The sequence below is a fragment of the Lactuca sativa genome, chromosome 1 (assembly GCF_002870075.4).
Source record: "Lactuca sativa cultivar Salinas chromosome 1, Lsat_Salinas_v11, whole genome shotgun sequence".
NCBI lineage: Eukaryota > Viridiplantae > Streptophyta > Magnoliopsida > Asterales > Asteraceae > Lactuca > Lactuca sativa.
Window position 1 is genome coordinate 68,981,737 of NC_056623.2, and position 12,816 is coordinate 68,994,552.

Consider the following 12,816-nt stretch of genomic DNA (forward strand, 5'->3'; position numbering starts at 1 on the left):
TTAGCTTCTCATGACCATATCTCAATAAGGACCCTCCAGTCATGTGTCTCAGTAAAGACCCTCCGGTATTACGTCTCGGTACGGACCATCCGGCCACACACACACACACACATAATAATATAACATCATAAGTCACAAAGACGACATGCACATATATAGCAATTAAGACCCTCCAATCGATAACACGAACAAGACCCTCCGGCCACACATAAATTACCACACTGTAAGTATAGTGAGAAGACTCACCTCACGCAGTCAACCAAATAAATCTCGCACCCGAACTGTCGGTCTAGACTCCGCCTAAAATATACCACATATACCTCTAATTAATAAATAATATTAAGAACCTGTTAATGCTAGACCGAGCCTCTCAACTAAATCTCAGAAGGGTAAAAAACCATTTTGTCCCTCCTTGGTCAAAAGTCCACAATTTGACCCAAAACTCAAAAGTTAACAAAAGTCAACACCCAGCGCGTACGCTGGGCGTACTGCTAGCTAAGCATGCGACGGGGGTTTCCAACTCTATGTTGCACGTAGCAGGGAGTATGCGCGGCGTGCTCCTCAGACTCATATTTCCCACTCCTATTGGTCTTAATTCGTTAAGACAAGTATTCCAACTAAAGATCCGAGCTAAATAAGGCCTCATAAAGTTGTTGACTTTAAGCCTTTGCAAGGCTAGTCAAGGCCCAAACCCAAAAACTCTAACTTTCTCAATACAAAAGACCATACAATTCATGCATGGAGAGATCTAGACGTCCAAGCACTCATTTTTATGGATCAAAACACTCTAATACACCTAAAAGGATAGAAGAATAGCTCTGGAGTTCATCAAACTCACAAAGTTCCATACTTGGGTCATAAAACCCTAAAAAGGACCCAAAACAAGAACCAAAACAAACAATGAACAAGTTTTAAACTTGATACCTTTGGAAGATGCAACAACTGAACTAGACGTAACGTCCTAAAAATCATGACATAATTTTTTTTTTGTTTTTAGATTAATATATCGTTAATGCATGCTTTCCCATAAAAACAGAGCAATTAAGTTTTATCAAAACATTGACAAATCATAATAATTCACAGAAAACAGAAACATGTGGAGTGTGCTCTACAATAATCCTGAGCCTTTCCATTTGAAAACCGGAGTACCTGAAACATAGACTGAAAATCGTAAGCACAAAGCTTAGTGAGTTTCCCAAAATACAATACAACATACAACCACAAAATAACATGCAACATACATATAGTTGACATGGGCTCCCCCAGTGGTCTTTATCTGGGATGCCATGGGTTCCCCTCATGGTCTTATACCTGGAATGCTATGGGCTTCCCCTCACCCCCACCCTATGGTCTGATATCCAAATGCCACGGGCTCCCCCTAGGGTCTTCCATACAATTATCACAGAGACAACTAACATACGACATAACACGTAATGGGTCAGTATTGGTGCCTTCGAGCCATGGATATAGTGAGAAGACTCACCTCGCACTGTTGAATCATACAGAAACACCCTTGGTTGTTAGCTGGCAGATCCCGGAACTATCAATGACAAAACAACGCCCAATTAACAATTGGGTTCCAATCCATAACCATAACTCCATGCATGGGGTAAAAAGACCATTTTACCCCTAACCTAGCTTTATCCAAACTAAGACCCAAGCTTACAATCTGAAAGGCCCAAAGGCCAACTAATCAACCAATGACCCAATTTTCCAAATTGGGTTCAAACCCCTTACATGAGTGGCAATATGGTTAGGACAGATTTCGATAGTCGAAGTTCTCTTTGGAAGTCGCGTGGAGCGACTGTGAGGTTGCTCTTTGGCTTAGCAACCGGGTAGGAATCCGGTATTCCAAATGGCGACAGTGATTTGGGATTTTGCATAGAGTAGCTTGTGGACAGTAAGACGCTAAGTCACTTGCAGTTGGATTAAATAATCTCAGAGTAATTATGTCACAACTAGCATTTTTAGCTAGGAAATTCTATTCTCATGTAAACATCATCCATTGTAAGGCATGTGCTCAAAGTGAAAATCACACTCTATGATCAATCAAAATCATCCATTTGAAATCAAAACTCTCTCAAGAGGTTCAAGACCTAATACAATACACCTCATACGTTCAACTATGGTTTGAAAACCCTAGAAATCCCGGTTCAAGTTCATTATGAACTAGGACTCTCTTATTGGGCCTAATGGACCAATAAACTTTCAACTTGATCACCTCAGGCCTATGAACCCTAATTGGGCTCTAAATAGACCACATTCCTAAAACTTTAGCATTTTGGGCCATGTTGGCCTAAAAAATCCTTCTTATCTCTAATGAGCCTTGTTGGGCCATAAAAGATTTCAATTTGCCCTAATGGGCCGTAAACTCTTTAATTAGGCTTCATTGGGCTGAGAACCTTAACAAGGGGCCCAATGGGCCGAAAAATAATCTTAAACTTCATGAATTCGAACAAGGCCAAGGATAGGCCCAAACATCCCTCCATCTTCATTTTCTTTAGCCCACATGTTTGGCCCATAAATTTGACAAAAAAAAAGGAAATGTTTATATTCTAAGCATGACAACTCATCTTTGCATGGGGGATATTTGTAACACCCATAATCAGAAAGACCAAGAAAGGAAAGGAAAACCCTAAGTCAAGGGGGGTCAACTTGTCAAGTCCAGGGTGGAACTCGACGAGTCCGAGCAGGATCCGGGTCGAGGAGTAAGTGACCGACTTGACGAGTCAGCAAGAGGACTCGGCGAGTCCGGTCTGAAGAGGAAAACCCTAAATCCGGGACTTTGTGCACTATATAAACATCTCATTCTCTCCCTTAGGGTTCTGTATAGCCTCTCTTATCTATAACACAAAACCCTAAGCCTCCATTTTAGCACATTCAAGATTTCTTGCCATTTTGGGTGATTTGAAGGAAGAAGGAGGGAGGGCACCTTTGGTGATTCAAGGATTGTCTTTAGATCCAGAGTTGGTGTGACTTTTCAGATCCCTTGAGGTAATAAGGTGACCCTATTGCATTAGATCTATTTTATGGTTGAGTTTTAGGCATTTTTGAGTATGGAGGAGGTTTATTCCGAGTTTGCAGTAGATATGAGGTTGCTACCTCAGATCTAGGCTATTAAGGATCTAGAAAGCCATAAAGTTTATGCCAATAAGTTGTTGGTGAAGCCACTTGGTCACAAAACCTAGCCCTAGAGTGTTTTAAGCCCATATCCTTTTGGTTTCACGTAAAGTTTGCAACTTTACGTAGGGAATAGACTTGGGAAGAGTGGATCTATGAGTTGGAGCCCCTGCGTGGCTCGAAAAGCCACTGTAAGGATTAAGGACTGATGATAAACTGTTGGATTAGTGTCTAAGTCCATAACTATTTTGGTATGTACTTGACCCGATTATGAGCATGGTCCTTTTGGGTTGCCTTCACTATAGCAATATGTAGGATGATTTAAGGAGAGAAAGATTTAAATATGATTTATTAATATATTATGAGAATAATATATTAAAGGAGAAATCATATTGTTTAATTAATATTAGTCAAGAATTAATTGATAATTAATTTTGTGGCTAAAAGAGATTAATTAAATTTAGGGGACTGGACTGTAATTATTGGATAATTGAGTTATTGGGCTAAGGAATGCTAATGGATCAAGGGGTGAACGAAATTATGATGGAAGCCCATCATATTTTCGTCCATGGCCTTATCCAGAAGGTTCCATGGGCTGCTTAGAGTTTAAGCTGTCCATTAGGGTTTTGACTGAAACCCTAGCAGCTCACACAAGTATATAAAGGACCCTTAGGCTCCCAAAAACGTGGACAACTGATTCTCTAGGGTTTCCAGCCGTTTTTGGGCAGCCTCTCTTCTTCTCCTCTTCATCCAATTTGCATAAGGTGTTTGTGACTCCATTAGAGGTGCATCACTTGAGGCACTAAGCTTTTGAAGCCAATCCAAGCAAGGAATTGATTGTTATTGCTATATAACAATCAAAGGTAATTCTCTAAACCCTAATTCAGTTTATAATATGTTAGATCTAAGTTTATTAGTCTTGGATTCAAAGCATGTACAATAGAGAAACCTAGATCCAAGCATTAGGGTTTGTATGAGCACATAGGATTGTTCTTATGCCTAAAACCCATCAGTGGTATCAGAGCCTTGATTGGTTTCAGTTGTATTTGATGCTTATATGTTTTATTTACTGAAAAAACGAAATTTTGGCCTCTGCCCGACCTGACTCGCCGAGTCAGTGGATGAACTCGGCGAGTCCAGGGGTCAGACAGAGGGATTTTCGGGTTTTGGCTGCTGTTTTGACTTGGACTTGATGCTTAATTTGTTTTATGAAGTTAAAATCCGAATTTTATCTTAATTAAGTGTTTATCCATGCCAAAACAATAGATAATTTCAAATCTTTTAAATATTGGTTGTTTATGTGATAAATATAGATTATTTAAATTTATTTGGTAATTATCTAATGACTAAAATAAGATTAGGTCAAATATAGATAATGAATAAATTAATTGTTGAACTTATATTATTTGTTATTTGATCCTTTGTGATGTGAAAAAGTTTCAATTGCACCCTTTAGGTTTTATAGTTTAAATTTGAACTTACAAGTTTTTGTTTATGAAATTTAAATAAGTTAAACCCTAATGTTCTGAAATGTTTCAAAACTTGCCCTCAAGTTTTGGAATTTTAAATTTGATTAAAAGTTTAATTTTGAAATGTTAAATTCTAAAACCCTAGTAATTTGAAAAGTTCATATCACACCCTTATGGTTTTGTTAATTAATTAAAGTGTATAATTAAAGGTGATTTAATAAACCCATAAAGTTTTTGGTTTACATTTAATTAAATTAAAAGTATAATTTACTAAGTTAAATCACCTAGTATTTTAAAAGTGTAAAATACACCCTATACTATATATAACATTAAAAGTCTAATATTATATATGAGTAATCAGTCAGTCTTACCGTTAGTAGGCCTCATTCACGAAGTTGGTCTATAAGGGGTGTTTAAGGAAATTGCCTATAAAATGGCGATTGAATGGGTATCCACTCTTACCCACCGCACTCTTGACTAGTGGAGGGTCGTTAGCCGAACGGGTAGGATAGGACAGAAACCTTCCATTATAAGTATAATGAAGTACAAAGTAACTAAATGCTTTTTCAAATTCCCAAATCATAGTTACTTTAGGAAAAATGTGAAATTGTATGCTAATCCATAGAATTACACTTCGTACCCCTGTCAAACGTTAGTGGAGCGTGTGTGGTTAACCGACACACTAATTTGGGGATGACATTGGTAGCGAAGGGTGACTCGATGTTTGTCATAGATCAATGGAGCGTGTGTGGCTAACCGGCACATTGATTAGGTGATAGTAGCATTGGGTGCACCACGTGATTCGTATGGTTATTCACACCTTGTTTGTGATCCTCGGCATCCCAGTCACAAATAGTAGGGCATAATCGAGATTAAACATGCCATTGAAAAGTTCAATGAATCTCAAAAGATCTAGGAGTTTCAATTCATTTAAAACTTAAACTTCCTTTTCGTTTTTCATGGTGGAAATTGGTAAATCGTCATTTACCTACCTTCAAATATTTTGCAACTAGATTACAACATCCCTTTTCTAGGTTGTAGAATATTGTGTTGGATCCTAGCTTGATGTTTCATTTGGGTGTTGCATCAAGAATTCTAATCAACATAACTTGAATTTTCTCCCGTTTTGTAGATGTCTGAATCTTACAATGGTCTTCCCAAATCCTTTGGAACAAGCTTTCCAAATGAAGATGACGTTCCGAGATACGATCAAGGAAATGAGAGTCATGCTTCACTTCCTCCACCTCCTCCAATTGTTCTCCCTGACCCACAAGTTCAAAGGCTTGAAAAGTTCAAGCTCACTCAAGCCCTTTTGGCAAGTAAACACGAAGATGGGAAACCTATGTGTGCGCACGTCTTAGAGATGAAGTCACACATTGATAGGTTAAACATGTTGGGTGTCGAGATTTCAAGTGAGTTGGCTGTTGACTGGGTTCTTCAGTCACTTCCTAAATCATATAGTGAGTTCGTTAGAGAGTGCTATATGATGGACCACGACGTGACCCTAATTGATCTCACATATTTGCTTATAGCTGCTGAATCAGCAATGATTTGGCGTGCTGGTCAAGCAAATTTGTCTGGTGAATCAAACTCCCAAACTTCAATGGACACTGACAACATTGGAAGTCCAGAAAGAACTAAGTCTGTGATTGTCCGATGTGCTGTGCCAAAGGAGTCCATTTGCTTTTATTGCCAAGAGAAGGGGCATTGGAAACGAAGTTGCCCTAACTACCTAAGAGATCTAAGAGATGGGAGAGTCAAGACGTATGGCTCTGCTTCAGGTAAAATCCATTATCTAACTCTTTTGAGTTCCTATTCTAGATTCTTAATACATGATGTGATAAGATTACATTTTGATGTTTTGTAGGATCGAAGAAAAGAGAGGAAGCTTGAGAGAAGAAGTGAGCTGAATCTAATCATGAAGAAATGGATTTCGATCGCATTACTTGAAGAATGGATTCTTGAGCTACTACTTGGAGTTAGAATAGATTGTTAAGAAATATGAAATAACATAGTTTTTCAATTGAATTGCATTGTAAGGACAAAATTTTTTCCGCAATAAAATGAATTTTGATTTTATCTTATTTATTTATCCTTGCGATGGCATGTATGAAAAAAATTGATGTTTGAATGTTTCTATTATTAGCAAATGGATTTGATTCTCAATTATGTTATTTGTGGAAATGTCAAAAGTTTACCAAATAGGGAGAGTTTCTCATCGCCCAAGTTTCAATTGGACAGAAACTTGGAATCATGCAATGTGTATTGTATGATGAATGAAAAACTTTCACATTTGGGAAACCTAGACTAATTCTTTGACAAAGTGTCAAATTGAAGGACTAGGAAGATCAAGTACACTAGGTTGTGCGTTGATCAAGTCTACCACAAGAGTGACAAAGATATTCGTCATGATTTACTAAAGTTTAGTGAATATGGTTATACTTATAAGATTGAGTATAACTCTGAGTTGACTGAATTAGTTTCAATCAATAGCAGAACGAATAAGAAGAATCAAGAAGGCAGAAAGATAAAAGTTTCTCCATTCTAAGAAGAAGGGAGAGTACCTTTTATTGTGTTTTATGATGAAGTCTTAATGATTAAGAACCATATCTCAATTGATCCTCTAAGTGAGTCTTAGTGCATTTGCATGTCTAAGAAGAGGAATCAAGTATTGTAGAAATGGTTAAATCAATAAGTCAATCATACTTCGTTCCAATATCAAGTCTTAGAGTCAAGATTGTGACATTGAGTGAAAAGTCTTAAGTAGGTTTATAACACTCATCAAATGTGGAATTTGGAAAAGTTTTCTCATTCTTGAACATTTGAAAAGTTGTGTTGTCTTGGATAAGACAAAGACCAACTAGGACCAATTATGTGAAGTGTTTTGTCTTGATAAGAACTACATTAACTCTTGAATATTTGATTTGTCAAGAAATGTTCCTTGACAAGAGAATCTTATATGTCAAGGAGTCAGTGGGAGTCTTAATGGTCTTGAAAGGTTTCAAGAACAAATCAAGAATATACCTTATCGATCATCACTAGCACATGACTTGAGGTTTGCAACCTATCGTGTTGACATTATTTTGTTTTTGTGTCATTCCAATTGAGTTAATTGCGTATGTGAGTTCTATGAGTTCTCATTTGAATGCATACTAGAGCCTTAGTCGATGGAAAGTACATTGATATGTAAGGACAAGTTACTAAACTACTTGGAAGACATGGTGGGCACTCGTGTTACCATAAGGCAAGAAATCAAGATTAAGAAAGTTCAATCCATATGAGTTTGGATTTGTCACAAACCTTGGTTTTGGCAAATTCACATGGATAGGAACTCATACACCATAAAATCTAAGTGTCATAAGATTCCCTCCTTCATGAAAATGACTGTGAGGAAATGCTTTCACTAAGAGAGATTTTAAGAAGATAGCAATTGTGAAAATTGTATTCTCAAATTCGATTATGGTTACGACATCCCTTTCCATAGATCAAATTGTGAGATTTGGCAATTAGTTTGAACATTTGGAACTTAGTAACATAAGTTCTGAATTGTTTAAACACACATATGAGCTATCTAAGAGAAAGGTGTGTAAGGTTAAGAAGCCTAGATAAAGGCTTATCGAAGCATCTGGTATTAGAAATATGAATTTCAGAAATTCAATAGGCATTGTTTTCTGAAAGTTCATTTGTTTTCTGAATACATGTCAAATCTAGTGGGAGCATAAGTGTTATGCTTATATGATAATAATCATCATGATAGTGGGAGCATAAGTGTTATGCTTGTATGATTATTATGGCGAGTATTGCAAGTTAGCAATATTAATTATAGAAAAACAAAGATTCAATTTGCAAAGTTGCATGGGTTGAAAAGTTGTTTTAATATAATTAAGGGAGAGAATATTATACTTCGTTTCAAAATCTAAAGCTTAGATTGAGAAATTTTAACCTTTTCAGTCAAAGGATACATTGTGTGTTCTTAGAATTCGATTATGATTACGGAATCCCTCTTCATAGTTCGAATTGTGAGAGCATGACACATAAAATATTATGGCAAAAGATTGGTAAAGTATCATATCTTTATGTAAGACATTATGCATCGTGTCCCATACGCTTCGGGTATAGGATCGATTGCAAATGCTATAATATTTTACCATTCTAAAATTTTCTAAATGTATAGCGCATTAAGAGGGAAAAAGGACTAGAATTGGTTTTGACTAAAATAATTAAACAACTATCAAAGGATGATCCAAAGTTCGCTGAGGATTGGTCGCTTGTGAGTAGTTGGAAGTATGGTATTGGATGGACCATATCGACATTATTATGAATAGATAAGATTCTATTAAGAATGAGTTGTCATTTGGCAAATATGGAAATGTTTCCATATTGGAAGTTGAATGTTGAGAGTCTATGTCTAGATTAGAAAACTTTATGCAAGAAGGATGTTCAAAGGAATGTACTTTGAATGTGAGACTTCACGTCTATGGAATTGTCTTGTAACAATTTCTAAGAAAGTACTTTGTAATTTCATTAGCCAAGTCTTAGTGACTTTTGTGCTATGACTTTACGAAAGGATCGTTGCGTAAAATGTTAGAATCTAGCATATTCTAGTAGTGGCAAGAACCTTGTGTTCTTACACTAACAGTTAGGATTAAGGAATTGTGAAATGAGCATCATTGAAAAGGTTTTTCAATTAATCTATTTCACAAAGTAAGGAACATAGGAAACATAGTGTGCATGCTTTATGCATGGGATAACTATTGTTGTAATTTGAGTAATAAGTTGATTTTCTGAAACAGTAAACGATAATAATGAGTAATCAATATGGTGGTTAAATAGAAGTGTTTTATTTACTCTCACAAGTTTGAGGCCATATAGGATTAAGTATTATTGTTATGTTTCAATTTGCATGTTTTGACTTCCATAATAACTAGGTTATTCAAACATCCACAGTCGGTCATACGTTGGGAGTAGGTATGAATAAAGACTGTCACGAATCTGTCTGTAGATTGTCTAAAGTGTTTAGACATAGCACAAGTTTGCTGCAGAGTTCATGAGTGCTTTGATAAGATTAGAGTATTGGATTAAACCCACGCTCACTTGGATCACTTCATAGATTTATCACGAGTGATTAGTGAGACGATAATATTGTATATTCTTGAAACCGAGACATGTGAGTTGTTATTTGTTGGTTGGTTGCACATTGATAATAAGTAAACGCACCAGTAACTTGGTGTTATAAAACTTATTGTTGTGTGTGATTCGATCAGTAAATGCAAGCGAGCGTTTGAGTCGAAGTTTATCCATTCCTTTTACCCAAAGTGGGATAAAAGCGATATATGTGAGCCTCTCGATGATTTAGTGATGACACCTAAGCGCTTGGCCAAGCCGGGACTAAGTTGATGTGTTCAATTGTAGTCTGTTGTCAGTCGTCATAAATCGGAAGTCGGGAAACAGTATAGAGAGAATGATTGAAATTCATGTCTTTTGTCTATACGATATCTTGAGAATGGAGGAATATATAATCCCTTATCTAGAGGACACTCTATCTGATAAGATCAGAGTTGACAGCGGCTTTTGAAAGCTACGATTGTTGATCAGGTTCTGAAGTCATACGGAAAATAGTTACTAGACTTATCCAAGTGGGAGACTGTTGGATTAGTGTCTAAGTCCATAACTATTTTGGTATGTACTTGACCCGATTATGAGCATGGTCCTTTTGGGTTGCCTTCACCATAGCAATATGTAGGATGATTTAAGGAGAGAAAGGTTTAAATATGATTTATTAATATATTATGAGAATAATATATTAAAGGAGAAATCATATTGTTTAATTAATATTAGTCAAGAATTAATTGATAATTAATTTTGTGGCTAAAAGAGATTAATTAAATTTAGGGGACTGGACTGCAATTATTGGATAATTGAGTTATTGGGCTAAGGAATGCTAATGGATCAAGGGGTGAATGAAATTATGATGGAAGCCCATCATATTTTCGTCCATGGCCTTATCCAGAAGGTTCTATGGGCTGCTTAGAGTTTAAGCTGTCCATTAGGGTTTTGACTGAAACCCTAGCAGCTCACACAAGTATATAAAGGACCCTTAGGCTCCCAAAAACGTGGACAACTGATTCTCTAGGGTTTCCAGCCGTTTTTGGGCAGCCTCTCTTCTTCTCCTCTTCATCCAAGTTGCATAAGGTGTTTGTGACTCCATTAGAGGTGCAACACTTGAGGCACTAAGCTTTTGAAGCAAATCCAAGCAAGGAATTTATTGTTATTGCTATATAACAATCAAAGGTAATTCTCTAAACCCTAATTCAGTTTATAATATGTTACATCTAAGTTTATTAGTCTTGGATTCAAAGCATGTACAATAGAGAAACCTAGATCCAAGCATTAGGGTTTGTATGAGCACATAGGATTGTTCTTATGCCTAAAACCCATCAAGGTGCATTTTATACACCTATTTTGCATGTTTATTTCCGTCTTTTTATAGCATTCTACTTTGTAATTCTTGCATTTAGTTGATTATTAGGGCAATTGCATATTTCATTAAGAATGCCTGGCACTTCACTATTTTTGATTTATTTTACAAGCATTTTGGAGCATGGAACGTGGAGCTTGGATGCATGGATGCATGGAGCTTGGATTCTTGGAGCTTTGGAGCATGCAGAGAAGATGAACCGGTCATTCCATGGAGGAAAGCATGAAGATATAACCCGATTCATTGTTGCATTATCATCATAGCAAAGGACTACGTTTGAAATGTGGTTCTTGTCACACTGACACATGTCGTGTTTGTCCTTTATCATCTCATATTTGAGCAACATGACTCGTGGTGAAGCTAGATTGAAGATGGAGCCAAGAATGAAGACTTTTTGGAATTTTAGAAAAAAGCATGGGCCATGCCAAAAACACATGGTCAAGACAAATGGCCATGCCAAAAACACATGGGCAAAAGGCATGGCCATGCCAAAAACGCATGTCACGTGAACTTTAATTAAAAGAGCAGAAGAACGTCATTTGAAGGTGGAGACGGTTTTTGGAGCAGTTTTGGGCGATCTTGGGTGATTTTCGGAGAATTCTTGGAGTTTTTGAGAGGACCTAATCATTGCAAACACTTTGGATTTCATTTTTGTAAGGATTAAACATTCCAATTCCATGTCTATTATTGTTTGATTTGTTCTTAGCCATGTGTGGCTAAGAAACCCTAGTTTCTATTTCTTGTTCAAAACATGTTGATTGCTTGACATGAAGCATATGATTTGATGCTTGATTTGTGATTCTATTCTAGTGATTATGTTTTTGTTTAAACTAGAATCCTTGAATTTGATTTGTGTTTGATTGTCCACTTTCATGAATTGAATTTTTATGCAGTTAATTAACTTTTAGGGCACCTAATCGTTCTATTAAGTTAATAATTGGTAACAAGCAATAAGTTTTCTTATTGTAAAACATATATCACATGTTTTCACACTTCCGAGTGTATGAGAAGAAATGAACATTGTTGGGAAGCTTGTACAAAACTTAATGCAGTTTTTCAAGACAATCTAAGAGCGTGTTTAGGTTGAATTAGTAAAGCTAGGTCTAGTCAAAGAGTGTGTTTTGGTTAGATAATTTGGCAAGCGAGAGGTATTAGAGTGTGTTAATATCTTTCAGTACCAACTTAGAATAACAATCATGAATTACATAAAGTCATAATCAAGTCGAACAACAACATTGAGAACTAGAACTGGAAGCACTTTTACAATTTGTTTACAAATCTGATTTATTTTGTGCATGTTTTTAAAGTAGATTGTTATTTTCATTATTTGACTTTTGCAAACAAATCCCCCTTTGTGACCAAAGTACCTTGCGCAAAGAGGTATAGACTTTTGTCCCGTGTCTCTGTGGTTCGACCCTGCTTGCCTTGTACTACTTTTTAGTACATTAAAGCAGTGTATTTTGGAGTATATCGTACCCCTATCATTTGTTGGGTTTGACACCCCTAACAACTGAAGCGACTCGACGAGTCACATGGGTGGACTCGGCGAGTTGGATGAAGATGGGCATGGACTCAATGAGTTGGAAGAACAACTCGGCGAGTCTGTTGAAGATTGTCATGGACTCGGCGAATCTGTTCTTAGACTCGGCGAGTCAGGTCGTGAAGCACTAACCTTTCCGAGTTAAGACTTAGATTGGTGAGTTGAGTGGGGACTCAGTAAGTTGGTCAGGATGGGACTCGGAAATCGTG